The sequence below is a fragment of the Oryctolagus cuniculus genome, chromosome 5 (genome assembly GCF_051225735.1).
Source record: "Oryctolagus cuniculus isolate XC-2025 breed Fujian yellow rabbit chromosome 5, ASM5122573v1, whole genome shotgun sequence".
Lineage (NCBI taxonomy): Eukaryota > Metazoa > Chordata > Mammalia > Lagomorpha > Leporidae > Oryctolagus > Oryctolagus cuniculus.
In genome coordinates this window covers 60758416-60775339 of record NC_142871.1, presented here as the reverse complement: position 1 = coordinate 60775339, position 16924 = coordinate 60758416, and the positions used below count along the sequence as shown (strand labels likewise).

The window sequence follows — 16924 nt, the reverse complement described above, 5'->3', positions numbered from 1 at the left end:
AGGAGTTGGATGCCTCACATTGAAGTTATCAGCAATAAAATCAGATACACAAATCAGTGCTTCAGGGTTCACTTTGGTTCAATTGTATTTTAAAGGCAAAGTTGGGAAAATAATGTGATTAATATGATTACTCTGAAGCTCTTCCAGAAGTATCTCTATCTTCGTGGAATTTAGTTAATTCTTGAATTTATATTCATGATGCCTTAATGTACTCCGGATTTGCTGTTTCCTTTTATAGAATCAATTTTTTTTCCACAGGGTTAAATTTGTTTCAGTTAACTTGCACATCACAAATAGAACAGCCTGAAGATACACAATCTTTCCACCACATTTGCTTAGCACACTCCACCTCAGGATGTTTAACAAAAATATGGAACTCACAATATGGCTCTTATCAGCACCAATAAAGAAGACAGAAAACCCAAACACAATTGTCTACAATCTTGAACAATAGGAACAAAAACAATCAGAGTATCAGTCAGACTAGTTTCTGAAACAATGAACAGTGCAGTCCTGGTGCTCATGGCTACAACTATCCTTCACTGAAACACAGGGGTGGCACAACTTACCCCACCTTTGACACAAAAGTGGGTTCCTACCAGAAAAGCCTCAGTTCCCGTTGCTTTCTTTACACTGTTCTCAGTTCACTCTGAACATGTAAGATGCTGTGTGTTTTAACAAATAGGGCAAAAACAATCTAACAGTAAGACTCACGCATTTTTTTTTCTTAAAGCAAACACAAAGGCCATTTGCTAATGATATTACTCTATCATCAAACTGCCTGCCCTTTTAAAACACCTCACTGATCAGATAGTAGAGGACTGAAAAGTATAGAGACTCTGATAACTGTGACTACAACTTCCTGTGGGACAGGGAAGATGATTCTGTCACGACTTCATGTATTTGCTGAAGTCTGGGCATGTAATAAGTGATAGACAATTATCTGTTTAATGAGTAAACAAATCAACAAATAAACTATACCGCCAATGGTTAGCACTCACGATGTATCCAGCAATAATGGGGCAGGGCATGAGCATCCTTTGATAGACAAGTTCACAATTTTAAGAGGTTGCAGGAAAGCAGGGTGAGCGCTTATCCTGAAATATGCCAAGCTCATTTCTGAATACAGGTTTTTAAAATTCTGATTCTAGTTTATTCCAGAGTTTCAAAAGTAACCCACATATTAATGATTCCCAAATCTAAACCCTTTCAGGTTCTTTAGCCTTCCAGATAACTCAAGAGATTTGTTGGCGCTAGCTCTGTGGCGTCGAAGGTTAAGCTGCCACCTGAAGTGCTGGCATCCCATACGGGCACCAGTTCAAGTCCCGGATACTCTACTTCCAGTCCAACTCCCTGCTAATGCGCCTAGGAAAGTAGTGGAAGATGGCCCAAGTCCTTGGGCCCCTGCACCCATGTGGGAGACCCCCAAAGAAGCTCCTGGCTTTAGCCTGGCCCAGCCCTGAATGTGGGGGGCGGCATTTGGGGAGTAACCAGAGGATGGAAGATCTCCATCTCTGGATCTCTCTCTCTCTCTCCCCACCCCCCTCCCCCCGTATATATATGCTTTTTTTTTTTTAAGATTTACTTATTTTACTTGAAAGTCAAGAGTTACACAGAGAGAGAAGGAGAGGCACAGAGAGAGAGAGAGCTCTTCCATCCACTCATTCACTCCCCAATTGGCCTCAACAGCCAGGAGCTTCTTCTGGGTCTCCCACGCGGGTGCAGGGACCCAAGGGCTTGGGCCATCTTCTACTGCTTTCCCAGGCCATAGCAGAGAGCTGGATTGGAAGTGGAGCAACCAGGACTTGAACCAGCATCCATATGGGATGCTCGCACTGCAGGCGGTGGGTGGTCTTAATCACTACGCCACAGCGCCGGCTCCTCTCTGCTTTTCAAAACAATAAATAAATCTTTAGAGAGAGAGAGAGAGAGAGGTGTCAACTGTATGTTGATCATGTCCACAAACACCACAAACTCAACTTGTCCAAACAGAAGTTTTACCTTTCCCTGCCAAAACTGCATCTTTTTTCTGGTATTTTCTCCTCAGCCAGTCAACAAAAGCAGAAGTCTAAACACTTCTCTCTCCTGTATATCTCAAATATAATCATTCCTCAGATCTGAGTACCTTCAGTCCCAAACGTTTATCTCTCTCCTCTCTATTCCGGTCACCTCCGCCCTAGCTCAGGTTTTCATTGACTTAAATCAGCTGACTACAATAACCTGATAAAATTCCTATCCCTGTTTCCTCAGACCAAATCTCCACAACCTGTCTTCATTGTCCATCTCAGGAAACCAGCCTCACCAGCAATCCACACTTCCCAGCAGGACAGTGAAGATCCACCCTCACCTGGTCACTACCTCTCTCTCTGCCTCTTCTTTTGCCTCATCTAGCTGGGGAGTCAGCCCCAAGAGAGGCCCCTTAGCAAGTGGTTAGGAGTTCTCCTCCTACATTCTCAGTACCTCAGACTTCACTGTTCTTTGAATGTACCCTGTTTCTTTTTCAAACTGTCACTTTAGGATTTTTCCAGTCATTGGCTCTTCCCCACCATGTCTACGCTGAGGGAAAGGATTGTGATTTATTTATTTATTTATATCTATATTTTAAAAGATTTATTTATTTATCTGGAAAGCCAGAATTATGGGCAGGGGGAGAGAAATAGAGAAATCTTCCATCTGCTGGTTCACTCCCCAAATGGCCACAATGGCCAGGGCTGGCCCAGGCAGAAGGCTGTAGCCAGGAGTTTCATTCAGGTCTCCTTTGTGGGTGCAAGGGCCCAAGCACTTGGGCCATCTTCCACTGCTTTCCCAGGCACATAAGCAGGGAGCTGGATTAGAAGTGCAGCAGCTGGGATGTGGGATGGTGGCAGCTTTACCAGCTAGGCCACAGTGCTGGCCTCTGGACTGCATGTTATTAAACCCTACATTTGCAAGGCCACCCAGCACAATGTCTGGTACATAGCAAGAAATCAAAATATCTTTGTAAACCAAATATTCTAAGTCTGTAAACCAGCATTTCTAACCATAGAAAATCCAATTATAATTAAAAACCAATTAAAAACAAGAGTTAGGGTCTATGATCCTATTAGTGTCATACTTTAGGTAAATTGTGGGTTAAACAGACCTTTGTCCACAGAGATCCTAACCACTGTGAAAATGCTGTTTCTCAATGAAGATGCCTTCCCAGATGGAAATGACATGTTTACAGCTAAAATGCAGGCTATCTGTAAATCAAGAGCAGCTTATAATATTGAATGCTGTGATAATTTCATTTCACCTTAAACCAGTCTAGCAGTGTCTGTAATACAACACCTGTGCGAACCAAACTTCAGTGTTCATGGTAAACAACGCCAGCTGACCCAGCACTGCCAACAGCTAACAATGCACTTCTTTGTCTGCCTTTTAGAAGCAGTTACAAGCCTGTACGGCAGAGATAAGGCTTTCTTTTCTCTGACAAGAACCAATTAAAAGCAACCATTATAAAAAGCTCAATGCAAGACAAATACATGTGTCTGGGAGGCTATTTTCCTAACTTAAGGTCACTAAGAGAGTATAATCAGGATATACTCCACATTGACATCAATGATACAAAGGTATTCGGATTCTATACAGTTCATTAAAGAGTACAATCCACCCTCCACAAAGCAACACTGGTGGGAAGTCATTTTCTATTTACATTTGTGACATCTGTACTCAAATAATTTGGTTTTGTTCTCATGAGAAATGAGAAGAATCAGAGAAAGAAATGATCAGACTGAGCCCTCTTATTTTGTTGATGAAGAAACACAGTCCCAGAGAGAAGAAAGATCCAGAATATCAACAAGTTCACTCTCCATGGACAGTGAGAGACCTAGGTTAGAACCAGTCTCCCAGAGATACACTCCAGGCCAGGGCTGACAGTGAAAAAGCAGATGGGAGAACGCATGATAGTCAACTGACCCAAAGCCTTCACCCTCAGAAGGCACCTACCCACAAGTGCACTTAGTTGAGACTATGATCCATGAAATAGCCACCACATGTAATCTGGTAACTCTCTGAATGCAAGGACTCCTCACTCTCAATAAAGGATATATATTGCTACTGAAATGGGATGTCTGCAGTAGCTTGCCAGGACAAACAGCGATCAAAACTCATCAATCTGTATTAAAGTGGGTGCATCTTGTGGTGGGTATTTGGTCTAGTGGGTAAGATACCCATTAATGGCACCCTGCATCAGAGTGCTTGGGTTCGACTCCCACCTCCTGCTCCTGATTCCAGCTTCCTGTGAATGGAGACCCTGGGAGGCAGGAGTGATGACTCAAGCAGAGAGTTCCTGCCACCCATATGGGAGACCTGGACTGAGTTCTTGGCTCCTGGCTTCAGTTCCGTTCCCCTGGCCATGGCAAGCAACTGGGAATGAAATACTGCATGAGAGCTCACTTGCTCACTCTCTCTGTCCTCAAAAAAAAAAAAAATTGTTTTAAAAATGGATGCATGTTATTGTATGTGGGGAAAATGTGCATTATAGTTTAATTCTATTTTTTCATGAACTTTTAAAAAAGATACATTTATTTATTTGAAAGGCAGAGGTACAGAGAGAGGTAGAGACAGAGAGAGATCTTCCATTCTTAAGTGCACTCCCCAAATGGCCACATGGCTGTGGCTGGGCCAAGCAGAAGCCAGGAGCTTCATTCAGGTCTCCCATGTGGATGTCAGGGCCCAAATATCTGAGCCATCTTCTGCTGCCTTCCCTGGAGCACTAGCAGGGAGCTGGGTTGGAAGTGAAGCAGCTGGGACTGGAACCAGTGCTCATATGGGGCACTCGTCACAGGTAGTGGCTTAACCTGCAGCACCACAACACTGGCTCACTCCATGAACTTCTTGATGTACACTCACTTATAAATTCTCAATTAAATTAAATTCTCAAAATTAATCTCACAAAACAGCATGCCTGAATTGATTCTTCAGTTTTAGCCACAGGTCTCAACATACTGGGCTCCTGAGTGGGTTCCTAACCAGTGCATGCCATTGCTGTCACTGTGGGATATCTTGATTTTTCTTTTTAAGATTATTTATTTATTTGAAAGGCAGGGTTACAGACAGAGAAGGGGAGACACAGAGAGGTCTTCCATCCACTGCTTCACTCCCCAAATGGCTGCAACAGCCAGAGCTGAGCCCATCCAAAGCCAGGAGCCAGGAGCTGCTTCTTCCAGATCTCCCACATGGGTACAGGGGCCCAAGCACTTAGACCATCCTCCACTGCTTTCCGAGGTCATAGCAGTGATCTGGATTGGAAGAGGAACAGCCAAGACACGAACCAGTGCCCATATGGGATACCAGCACTACAGGCAGAGGTTTAGCCCACTGAACCAGAGCACCAGCCCCCTGTGGGATATATCCTGATTATCAGTCCTCTTGGTGACTGCTGTAGTTTCAATGTGTCCCCCCAAAAGCATGTGTTGGAAACTCCCAAAGCAACAGGGTTAAAAGGTGGGACCCCTCTGGGAGATGATCAGGCTGAGATGATGATGCTGATTATCCATGGGCTTAGGGCTAAGTTTGATCCCTCGCTCTTTCTCACCCTCTCTGCCCTCCACTCTGCCCCAGGAAGATGCAGCCCGAGGCCTTCACCAGATGTGACCTCTCAATCTTGGATTTCCCAGGCTCCAGAACTGTGAGCCGAATAAACTTTTATTGTTTATAAATTACCCAATCTGTAGTGGTCTGTTACAGAAAAAAAAAAAAAAGACTAAGATAGTGACCTTGAAGTTACTTTGGCAAATGGCCTTCCTTCTAAACACATGTGTTTGTCAAATATTAAAGTCAGGGATCATCAAATGAACCCTGTTCCTGAGCTAAACCTAAGAGGCGTCATATGTCACTGTGAGTCAAACCATGTCCCCTATAAAGCTGGCCCTCCTGGAAGTGTGATTCTGAGTGTGTATTCTCTGCCTGTGGAACAGATGGCAGAGCACTGTGCTCTAACTCAAACTGACAGATGCACAGCACTCTGTGCAAAGCTCCAGTTACTGGGCTCTGAGTGTAGATGATGGAAGAACTGTCAAGCAAAAAAAAACCCCACAGCTTGTGGTCTAGAAAACACCACAATGCCTTCTTATATACATAAGGCGTGTGCCACAGTGTGCAGAGCACTGTAGGAAGTGTCTGCTCTGACCTCCACCAGGCCTCCCGTAGAGGCAGAGGAGCAGGAGTCCCCTGTGCGTGTGGATGGCATCACTGCCAACGAAGGCCAGGTCTCCAGCTGCAGTCGTGAACAGCTGAGACACCACCAGGGTCCTGCTCTAAGGAACTAGTTAGCAACCAAAGGTCACTGGCAAGATCTGTCATCTTCAGCAGGATGAGATTTATAACTGTCCAAAAATCACTTGAAATTGCAGGTTCCCAGACTCTGAAGACACACTTTGCTTTTTAATGCTAAGCTCTGAATTCTAAAACAAATCACAAAGATTAAACCATATTAAAATAAATGCTTTTTCTGTCTCTCTTCTGAGCAGACTGGTAAGAAATCAAATTGAAAACACACAAGTAGGAAGTCATAGGACTAGCATGGAACAGTCAGCTCCAAAGACTTGACTTAGTATTATCTCTTTCAGGGACAGGTATTGGCACAGCAGTTAAGACACTTGAGCTGCCAGCATTCCATATCCAAGTGCCTGGGTTCCAGTCCCAGCTCAACTTCTGACTTCAGCTTCCTGCCAATGTATACCCTAAGAGGCAGCAGGCGTTGGCTGGAGTGCTTGGGTCCCTGCTATCCACATGGGTGCACCAGACTGAGTTCTCAGCTTCTCCTGGCTCCTCCCTTACTTTTAAAAATTCAGTTCAGGAGTGGACATTTGGCCTAGCAGCTAAGTTGCTGGCTAAGATGCTCATATCCCACAGCTTAGTCTCTGGGTTCAGTTCCTGGATGTGGCTCCTGATTGCAGCATCCAGCCACCAAGGCCCTGGAAGGCAGCAGGTGATGACAGCTCAAGTACTCGGGTCCTGTGAGTGACACAGATTAAGTTCAGGGTTCCTGGCTTCACCCTGGCCCAGCCCGGGCTGTTGTAGGCATTTGGGGAGTGAATCAGCAGGTGGAAGATCTCTCTGTCTCTGTATCTTCCAAATAACTGAAAATAGAGACCAGCATTGTGGTATAGTGAGTAAAGCTGCCGCCTGCGATGCTGGCATCCCATATCGACACCGGTTCAAGTCCTGGCTGATTCATTTTCAATCCAGCTCTCTGCTAATGGCTTGGGAAAAGCAACAGAAGATGGCCTAAGTGTTTGGGTCCCTGCCATCCATGAGGGAAATCCAAACAAAGCTTTTGGCTACTGGCTTTGGTCTGGCCCAGCCCTGGCCACTGCAGTCATCTGGGGAGTAAACCAGCGGGTAGAAAAATCTCTGTCTTTGTACCTCCTTCAAATAAATAAGTAAATTTTTAATACTTCTTTTTAAAATTTTATTTATTTACTTGATAAGTAGAGTTACAGACAGAGAAAAAGAGAGAAAGATTTTCCACCTGCTAGTTCACTCCCCAAATGGCCGCAATGGCTGGAGCTGGGCCAATGTAAAGCCAGGGTCTCCCACATGGGTGCAGGGCCCCAAGCACTTGGGCCATCTTCTGCTGCTTTTCTAGCCCATAGCAGAGAGCTGGATCGGAAGAAAAGCAGCCAGGGCACAAATCAGCACCCATATGGGATGCTGGCACCACAGGCAGAGGCTTAAAACTGCCAGCTCCATAAATAGATAATTTTTAAAGAAGTATTTATTTATTTGAAAGTCAGATTTACACAGAGAGAGGGGAGGGAGGGAGGTCTTCCATCCGATGGTTCACTCTCCAATTGTCCACAACGGCCGGAGCTACGCTGATCTGAAGCCAGGAGCCAGGAGCTTCTTCCGGGTCTCCCACATGGGTGCAGGGGCCCAACGACGTGGGCCATCCACTACTGCTTTCCCAGGCCATAGCAGATAGTTGGATCGGAAGTGGAGCAGCTAGGTCTCAAACCAGCACCCATATGCGATGCTGGCGTTTCAGGCCAGGGCGTTAACCTGTTGCGCCACAGCGCCAGCCTCCAATAAATTCTTTTTTTTTTTTTTTTTTTTTTTGACAGGCAGAGCGGACAGTGAGAGAGAGAGAGACAGAGAGAAAGGTCTTCCTTTTCCGTTGGTTCACCCCCCCAATGGCCGCTGCGGCCGGCGCACCGCGCTGATCCGAAGCCAGGAGCCAGGTGCCTCTCCTGGTCTCCCATACAGATGCAGGATCCAAGCACTTGGGCCATCCTCTACTGCACTCCTGGGCCGTAGCAGAGAGCTGGACTGGAAGAGGAGCAACCGGGACAGAATCCGGCACCCCGACTAGGACTAGAACCCAGTGTGCCGGAGCCGCAGGCAGAGGATTAGCCTATTGAGCTATGGCGGTGCCGGCCCCAATAAATTCTTTAAAAGTGAAAATAAAAATATTTTAAAAGCCTTATTCAAGAATAAAAAGTCATTTAAAGTACTTACTAAATAATAGTAATAAATAAAAAACAAAAAGGAGGAAAAAAGAGAAAACAAAAATGTATAAGATTTCAATTTTTAAATATGAAGGCTTGGCAATATTTAAATATAAACATAATGAAACACAGTTAGTTTACTTTTTTTTTTTTAACACCAAGAGGCACATTTCACATATCTGTACTAGGTCTCTGCTTTGTAGAGCAGAAAAAGGCAAGAAAAGCATTCAGCTACAGGAATTCTGGGGACGCAAAAGTCATGTTCAAAGAAAGGACATCTTCAGATTTTTGACAGAACCAAGAAAAGATTGTACAAAAGCATCTACAGAAGGAAAGTGAGGAAGAAATCCGGGAATCCTGGCGCTAAGATGGAGGAGTCAACCACCATATAAATTGCCAATCACTATCCCCATTTGGCAGATGAGTAAACTGAGGTTTATGCATCAAGATTAGCCATCTCAGAAAGCAAAACTTATTAAAGTACAGGATCTCAAAGCTATGTAAAAACTAAGAACTAAAGCAAGGCTAAAACTCTAAAACAATAATAAAAGGCATACAAATTGCTGGGATGATGGTTACCAAAGATTTCAGGACTTTTCTGAGGCTAAAATGGCCTCATCAGGCCCTGTTCAACAGAGACAATTAAAGATTTGATGTACCTCCTTGTGAGACGGGTGGGAGGAGAAGCTGAGCTGCACAGTGACCATGGAGCACTCATGTTAACCAGATCCCCACAAACGTGAACAGTGCAGCACCTGTGTTCTAGCTGGCTGAACACAGAAGCAGTCTCTGAAGTTCATGTATTGGACTTCCATACAATGATGTTTTTAAATGTTATCTTTAGCTAAAGGACTAGAGTATTTCATGATTCCACATGGTGCCTTTCACTGCCTGTCAGCTAGCTGGGACAGCTTGGCAGAATTACTGACCTTGGAAAACAACGTATGTGCCACTGCTTAAATTTTTCCTCTGCATATTTGCCTATGCTCTGTACAAAGGTGAGAACTATAAAAATATCAAAGCACTAACAGGAGTGATAAGCATAGGCCTCAGACGGTACAACAAAGAAGGAAATCTCTAGCTATGTTCAAAGCCAAAAGCCTCCGATCTCAGTTGAACACACCCTCTGATTTGAAGTAGATTAAACCTATGGTTCAACAGCAAGGAGAGGACTGAGGGGTGGGGGGTATTAAAGTACATAAACTGATTCCTAGAAATAAATTGCTGAGCGGTGTTTCTAAAATGGAAGGGATGGTTGGTAAATTACAGGGTTTTTGTTTTGTTTTGTTAAGTTCTTTAGAACCAGAACTGTGGGGCCAGCACTGTGGCACAATGGGTTGAGCCACCAGTTGCAGCTCCGGCATTCCAAATGTGCTCTAGTTCAAGCCCCACTGATCCACTTCTGATCTAGCTCCTTGCCAATGCATCTGGGAAAGTAACAGAGGATGGCCCAAGGGCTTGGGCCCCTGCATCCACATGGGAGAGACACAAGAAGCTCCTGGCTAATGGCTTCAGCCTGGCTCAGCCCTGGTATTTGCAGCTACTTGGGGAGTAGAAACAGTGGATGGGGAAGATTCTCTGTGTCTCTCCTTCTAACTCCGACTTTCAAATAAATCTTCAAAAGTATCTGGGGGTGGGGGGTTGGTTGGCATTGTGATGCAGTGGGTTAAGCCACCATATCCCATATGGGTGATGGTTCAAGACATGGCTGCTCCACTTCTGATTCAGTATTCCTGCTGATGCACCTGGGAAAGCAGCATGGAGGATGGCCCAAGTGTTTGGGCCCCTGCACCCACATGGGAGACCTAGAAGAAGTTCCTGGCTTCTGGCTTCAGCCTGGCCTACTCCTGGTTATTGCAGCCATTTGGGGAGCAAAGTAGCAGGTGAAGATCTCTCTCTCTCTCTCTTTCTCTCTGTAACTCTTTCAAATAAATAAATATTTTAAAAATAAATGAAAGAGATATTTACACTGTCTTTGCTGTTTTTCTACTAAATAAGGACAACTTAAAAGACTCTTAGCCCCTGTCATAGGCAGTTTTGAGCATGATTTCCAAACCTCCCCACCTCCTGTTATGCACAGTACTGAGTGAGCTACTCTGTTCTGTAAATAGTGCAAAAGTAACGGGATGTCTCTCCCTCTCTGTCTGTAACTCTGCCTCTCAAACAAACAAATAAAATCTTTTAAAAATAAATAAATAAAAAGAGATCTTCCATCCACTGGTTCACTCCCCAAATGGCTGCAACAGCCAGAGCTGGGCCAGGCTGAAGTCAGGAGCCAGCTTAACCCACTACACCACAATGCCAGCACCTTGAGTTAGTTTTTCACACAACAGTTTGAGTGGTCTTCAAAAAGTTCATGGAAATCTATATTATAAAAAAATTGTGCATAGATTTAAAAAATTTTTTACATCAAGACAAATTTATCTTTTTTTTTAAAAAAAGATTTATTTGAAAGACAGAGTTACAGAGGGGGAAGGAAAGACAAAGATCTTCCATGCACTGGTTCACTTCCTAAATGACTGTAATGACCAGGGCTAGTCCAGGCCGAACAGGAACCTGGAACTCCATCTGGATCTCCCAAATGGGTAGCAGGTGCCCAAGCACTTGGGTCATCTTCTGATGCTTTCCTGGGCACATAAGCAGGAACATCAGCTCTCATATGGGATGCTGGCATCACAAGCAACAGCTTACCTACTGCACCACAACACTGGCCCTTAAATTTATCAATTAATTCCATTTTCCACAAACTTTTTAAAGTACCTCTTAGATAACCAACACAGAGTAAAAATATACATAGCCATAAACAACCCAGAATGGTGTTGAAAACCCAGTAAGTATTCTACCTGAACAAGCAGGTATCATAAGGAAGTGGCGGACAGATGGGGGTGGGGAATCAACCAATCAAAACGCTAGTTTACTGTCAATTTGGATGGTCAAATATCCAGAGTCATGTAATATACTTTCCTCTGGAGCTAGAAGGTCTATTGCATAATTTTCTTTAATCAACTGAAATAATGGCCAGTTTCTTGGGTTCTTGTTGCTGTTACTCCTAATATGGCAGACCTCTAACAGGATAAATAAGTCTTTAGGTCTATGACAGAAATGACTTTTTGATAATTCGAAAGTGTTAGTAAATATTAATTAACAAAAAAAATCCCAAATATTCCTGGACATGAAATTATTTCCTCCTTCTATTGGAGTTCACAAAATTTCCATTTATCATATTTGCAGACCTTATAGTTATTTGTGTCTACAGACATCAAAAGATTGCAAGTGTTTCCACTAATGTGAAAAATAATTATTATTCAAAGTCTAAGTTGAAATTTGGGATGAGATGTCTACAAATATTTTTGAAAAGACAGAGCTAAGTCATTCATTTATACCCTTCATTCAGTAAAGACATAGTGCTCATCATGTGCTGATCCTGGGGCATGGAAGTAGAAAAAGAAATTGTCTTATTGATAACTGAGTTCACATCACTGATATAGTAGCAATAGTAAGAAACTAAGGGGGCCCGTGCTGTGGCACAGCAGAGTAAAGCCATGACCTGCAGCACCAGCATCCCATATGGGCAGTGGTTCGAGTCCTGGCTGCTCCATTTCTGATCCAGCTCCCTGCTAATGCACCTGGGAGAGCAGCACAGGATGGCCCAAGTGCTTGGGCCCCTGCACCCATATTGGAGACCCAGATGAAACTCCTGGCTTCAGCCTGGCCTAGCCCTGGTTGTTGCAGCCATTTGGGGAGTAACCAGGGGATGGAAGATGTCTCTCTCCCCTCTCTCTCTCTCTCTCTGTAATTTTGCCTTTCAAATAAGGAAGGAAGGAAGGAAGGGAGGGAGGGAGGGAGGGAGGGAGGGAGGGAGGGAGGGAGGGAGGGAGGAAACTAAGAAACTAAGAAGCCATAAATCCACTTAATACTACTATCATTCACCGGCATTTCTCTATCTTTTCTAAAGAATCATGTGAAATTGCCAGGTGTTTTGCTGAAACTCAATTCAAGTGCCTTACAAGCACAAACAAGAGGCCAACACTAGACTATGAACGTTAGTGAGCCATGAACCTTGCTCTCAAGAAGCTCCTCATTTCACAAGAGATAAACTCTATCTGGCAATCCTCCAGTCTACCAGAATAGTAATCCCATAAAAATGAGTCATCCTATATTTCATCTTCTTACTCTTAGCTATATCCTGTTGTAAAATTAAGATACATCTTTTCTCCCATGGTGTTTACAAGTTTCAAATATTTATAGACTTATGTCTTTACTTCACTGTCTCTCAGCCAAGATGAATATATTTAGCTCTCTTTCTCCTTTCCTTTTAAAGCAATTCCTCAACATCAGTCATCTTTTTGGAGACTTTATTTAAATTCTCTATTTCTGTATTGAATTCTAGGATCTAAATGACAGAATCCAAACACTATTCTAGATATGAAATCAATCATAATGAAAAACATAAATCTTCTTGATGAAATAATGCTTTTGTGTGTGTGTGTGAAGTCCCAAACACTAGCTGTATTTACTTTTTTTAAAAAAGATTTATTTATTTATTTGAAAGCAGCATTACAGAGAGGCAGAGGTGGGGGGGAATCTTCCATCCACTGGCTCACTCCCCAGTTGGCCGCAACGGTCGGAGCTGTGCCAATCCGAAGCCAGGAGCCAGGAGCCTCCTCCAGGTCTCCCATGTGGGTGCAGGGGCCCAAGGACTTGGGCCATCTTCTATTGCTTTCCCAGGCCATAGCAGAGAGCTGGCTCAGAAGTGGAGCAGCCAAGACACAAACCAGCACCCATATGGGATGCTTGCATTGCATTTATTTTTAATTTTTTTCCTTACATCATTACTCTACAAACAGCAGGGAGCTGGATCATTACCCTAACACCTTTGATCAAATGGATTATCCAGTTTTCTCCCATCAAACAAAGACTAACAAACAGCATAAGGGCAGATTTCTTTTTGTTTTTTAATTTAAGATTTTTCTTTTTAAATTTATTTGAATAGCAGAGTAACAGAGAGAGAGAGAGGGGGACAGAGATGCTCCATCCACTGGTTCAGTCCCCAAATGGCGGCAGTGGCCAGGACTAGCAGCAGGAGCCCAAGCACTTGGGCCATCTTCCACTGCCTTCCTAGGTGCATTAGCAGGAAGGTAGATTGGAAGTGGAGCAGCCAGGACTGGAATCAGTACTCTGATATGGGATGTACCCATCAACTTAACCCATTGCACCACAAAGCTGGCCCCAGGGCAGATTTCTTATAGCAGTAGGAAATTAAGTATCAAAAAAGAAAGCACTCACTAAACAACAACTCTACCCTTAAACTCACAAACAAAAGATAATTTTTAAATGTCTCCATGCTCTTTTTAAGGCCATATTCATATTGTATATGATTTATATTTTTCTATGTACTACAAAATACACAGTTTAAATCTTCTGCCCCTGAAGATACTTTGGAAAAGCCATGACAGTATGGCCCAGATACTAGGAATCATGAACAAGAAAGGGAACTGAAGACCCTGTGACAGACCAGACTCCAGTCAATTCAAAGCTTTAAACCTTGAATTAGAGTTACCTACCTGAGCACCAGAAGTATCCAGTAAATGTGTGAGTAAAACAGAGACAAGTGCTGTACTAGGTCAGAGCCGCATTCAGAACACATCCAACACTGTGTTCATGCAGTAGACAAAGTAATAATAATAATCATCAGGGGTGGCTTCTTTAACAGGGAGAAAAATTTTCATTATATTACTAAAAAACTCTCAGTATTTAAAAACAAACAAACAAAACGACCTCCCTTCCCACCGCCCAAACTCCCTGGCCTGAAAGGGCCTGCCTCAAACAGGCTCCGACCAGTATCTTTCTAGTCTTCCTTCACATCGCCTCGGTTCGTCTTATCCATACCATAGTTGAGCCAGGCAGAATGACACACATTTGCAGAAATAACTAAAGTGCTCTCGTACCCTGGAAGTTTTACACCCAACACTCCCTTAGAATGCCCCCTAAGTCCCTATTTACATTCTACTCATCATCCAGCGCAAAGGCCGTGCATTCTCTGAAGCTCCCCCCAGCCCCAGGTGGCATCGCTTGTGGCCTGGCACAGCACTGAGCCTCTGCCCCTCACGCAGCCACAGCCACAGCCACAGCCACATTCTCTCTCATCAGTTTCCAGTATGATCGTCTGTGATCATATCACGAAGGTCTCTGATGCAGTTTCTTCCTACTTTACACATACAAGAAAGCAATAAACATTCCCTAAGGACAGTCTATTCAAAAACAGACCCAAAAATAAATAAATAGAACCACTGGGACAATCAGCATCCTCACTATGGAAATATCTCCTCAGTACCTGTGGTGTACAGGGGTAGTGGTGCACGAAAAGACTCACAAACCCTGCTCTCCCAAGAAAGTTGCAGTGTAGGAGATGAGAAGGACACTCATGTAAGCTACTATAATCCTAATAAATCAATGCCCCATGAGAAGTAAAGACAAATGCAATAGGGGTTGATAAAAAGGATGGAAAATCTCTAAGTAGAGACGGATACAAGGGTGAGTTCTAACACAGGTGCTGGGCCCTGTAGAGGCAGGAGTGAAGGGTGTGAGACGGGAAAGGCAGCCGTTGGAGCAGGACATCTTGGGAGGATACGGGGAATAATCAACAGTGTACCTGGAAGACGACGGGGACAGAGAAACCTTTCAAAGGTGGTCAGTGAGACTCTGACAGCCAAACAAGGAACTACAGCTTTAGTCTGTAAGTGATGGGGAACTGTTTCAAAGTTCCTGAGAGGGGGGCTGAGAAATAGTCAGAAGCACTAAAGCAGACTACAGTGGAAAAGATTGTGGACAAGCAGACAAGGGACTGGTACCAGTACACAAGAAACGGGCATTAAAGACCCAAACTGGAGACAGAGCACCAAAGATGGGAATGGCTGAACGGAAGGGATGGTTCAGAAGTGACACTGAAAGGACTTGGCAAGTTCTGGATGTCAAATGCAAAGAAGCGTCTGCAAAGAGGTCAAAGAGTATCTGGGCTAGGAGGAGGGTGGTGCCATGACCAAGATGGAGAACACCAAAGCAGCAGCCAGTCCGGATCCAGGGAGGAAACTGAGTGCTGAATTTCATTGGGGGACATAAAGGTGACAATATCACAAGTAAGATGCATTCCACTGCCATGCAGAATAAAACACTCAGCTTTGTGAAATAAGATAAGAGCTCACATTAATTAATTCTCAATGAAAGATTTGACCAATGATTCAGATATGACGGTAACCTAGAAACCATAACTCACATGGGTTACATCAAGTACCCAGCAAATTAAAATCTGAAAGCCCATTCTAGAAGGGGTCTTGTCATGGTCTGGAACCATCTTATCTAATCTAGAAGCATTTTAAAACATAGTGATTAGCAGTACATGAATGGGTGGAAGTCTGACAGAAACTTACTGTTAAAAATATTAAGGGGGCCAGTGCCGTGGCTCACTTGGTTAATCCTCCACCTGCGGTGCCAGCATCCCATATGGGCGCCGGGTTCTAGTCCTGGTTGCTCCTCTTCCAGTCCAGCTCTCTGCTGTGGCCCGGGAAGGCAGTGGAGGATGGCCCAGGTGCTTGGGCCCTGCACCCGCATGGGAGACCAGGAAGAAGTGCCTGGCTCCTGGCTTCGGATTGGTGCAGCGCCGGCCGTAGTGGCCATTTGGGGGGTGAACAACGGAAGGAAGACCTTTCTCTCTGCCTCTCTCTCTCACTACCTATATCTCTACCTGTCAAATAAAAAAAAAAAATCCTAAGGAGAAACACTTTTGTTAGAATGGTAAATGAACCTTTTGAGATCACGATCATGTGGCCCCAGTTCAATTATAACGCCACAAGAGGTGGCTGAGATAGATGATGGGGCCTGACTAAGAGGTACCAAGGAACACTAACTGGATCCTTCTAGGCATTCATTCCCTTTCTATAATAAACACTTCTCAATGAGCAAAGCTAGACTCTCCCTAGACTTATCCCCACCATATCCCTGGAATTCTCAAAAGTCTAGAAATAAATGATCATGAAGTCACTTTCAGAGAAAGGGGCAGAACAACCAAAGATAAGCTCATGAGGGTTATTACTATTCAGAAACCATATCTATTAAAATGAAAAAAATCTCACCAACATAAACTTCAAATGACAGTAAGATGAATGTCTAGCACATAATATAACATTAATGAATGTTCATTATATGGATACCAAATAAAAAAGTAAAACCAAACATCTGAATTGTGGCTAAATTGCCTAAGAGTATTAGATTTATTTATTCATTTATGGATTAGAATGAATAATGACATTCTCACCAGACACAAAATCATTACTTCAATTTAGGTCCAAATGGAAAAAATGAGAACTAAGTCTTTACTTATTAATGTTTTTACTAATGATGAGCAACAGCACAAAGAACAAACTGGACTGGTGCATATTTGCTTCACATATGACTAT

General features: G+C 43.7%; 1 protein-coding gene across 5 annotated transcripts in view; it reads right to left on the bottom strand.

Moving 5' to 3' along the window:
* CDK19 (cyclin dependent kinase 19) overlaps positions 1–16924 on the bottom strand; it is a 192383-nt gene that overhangs the window by 49967 nt on the left and 125492 nt on the right. The gene's annotated exons all lie outside the window — the stretch shown is intronic.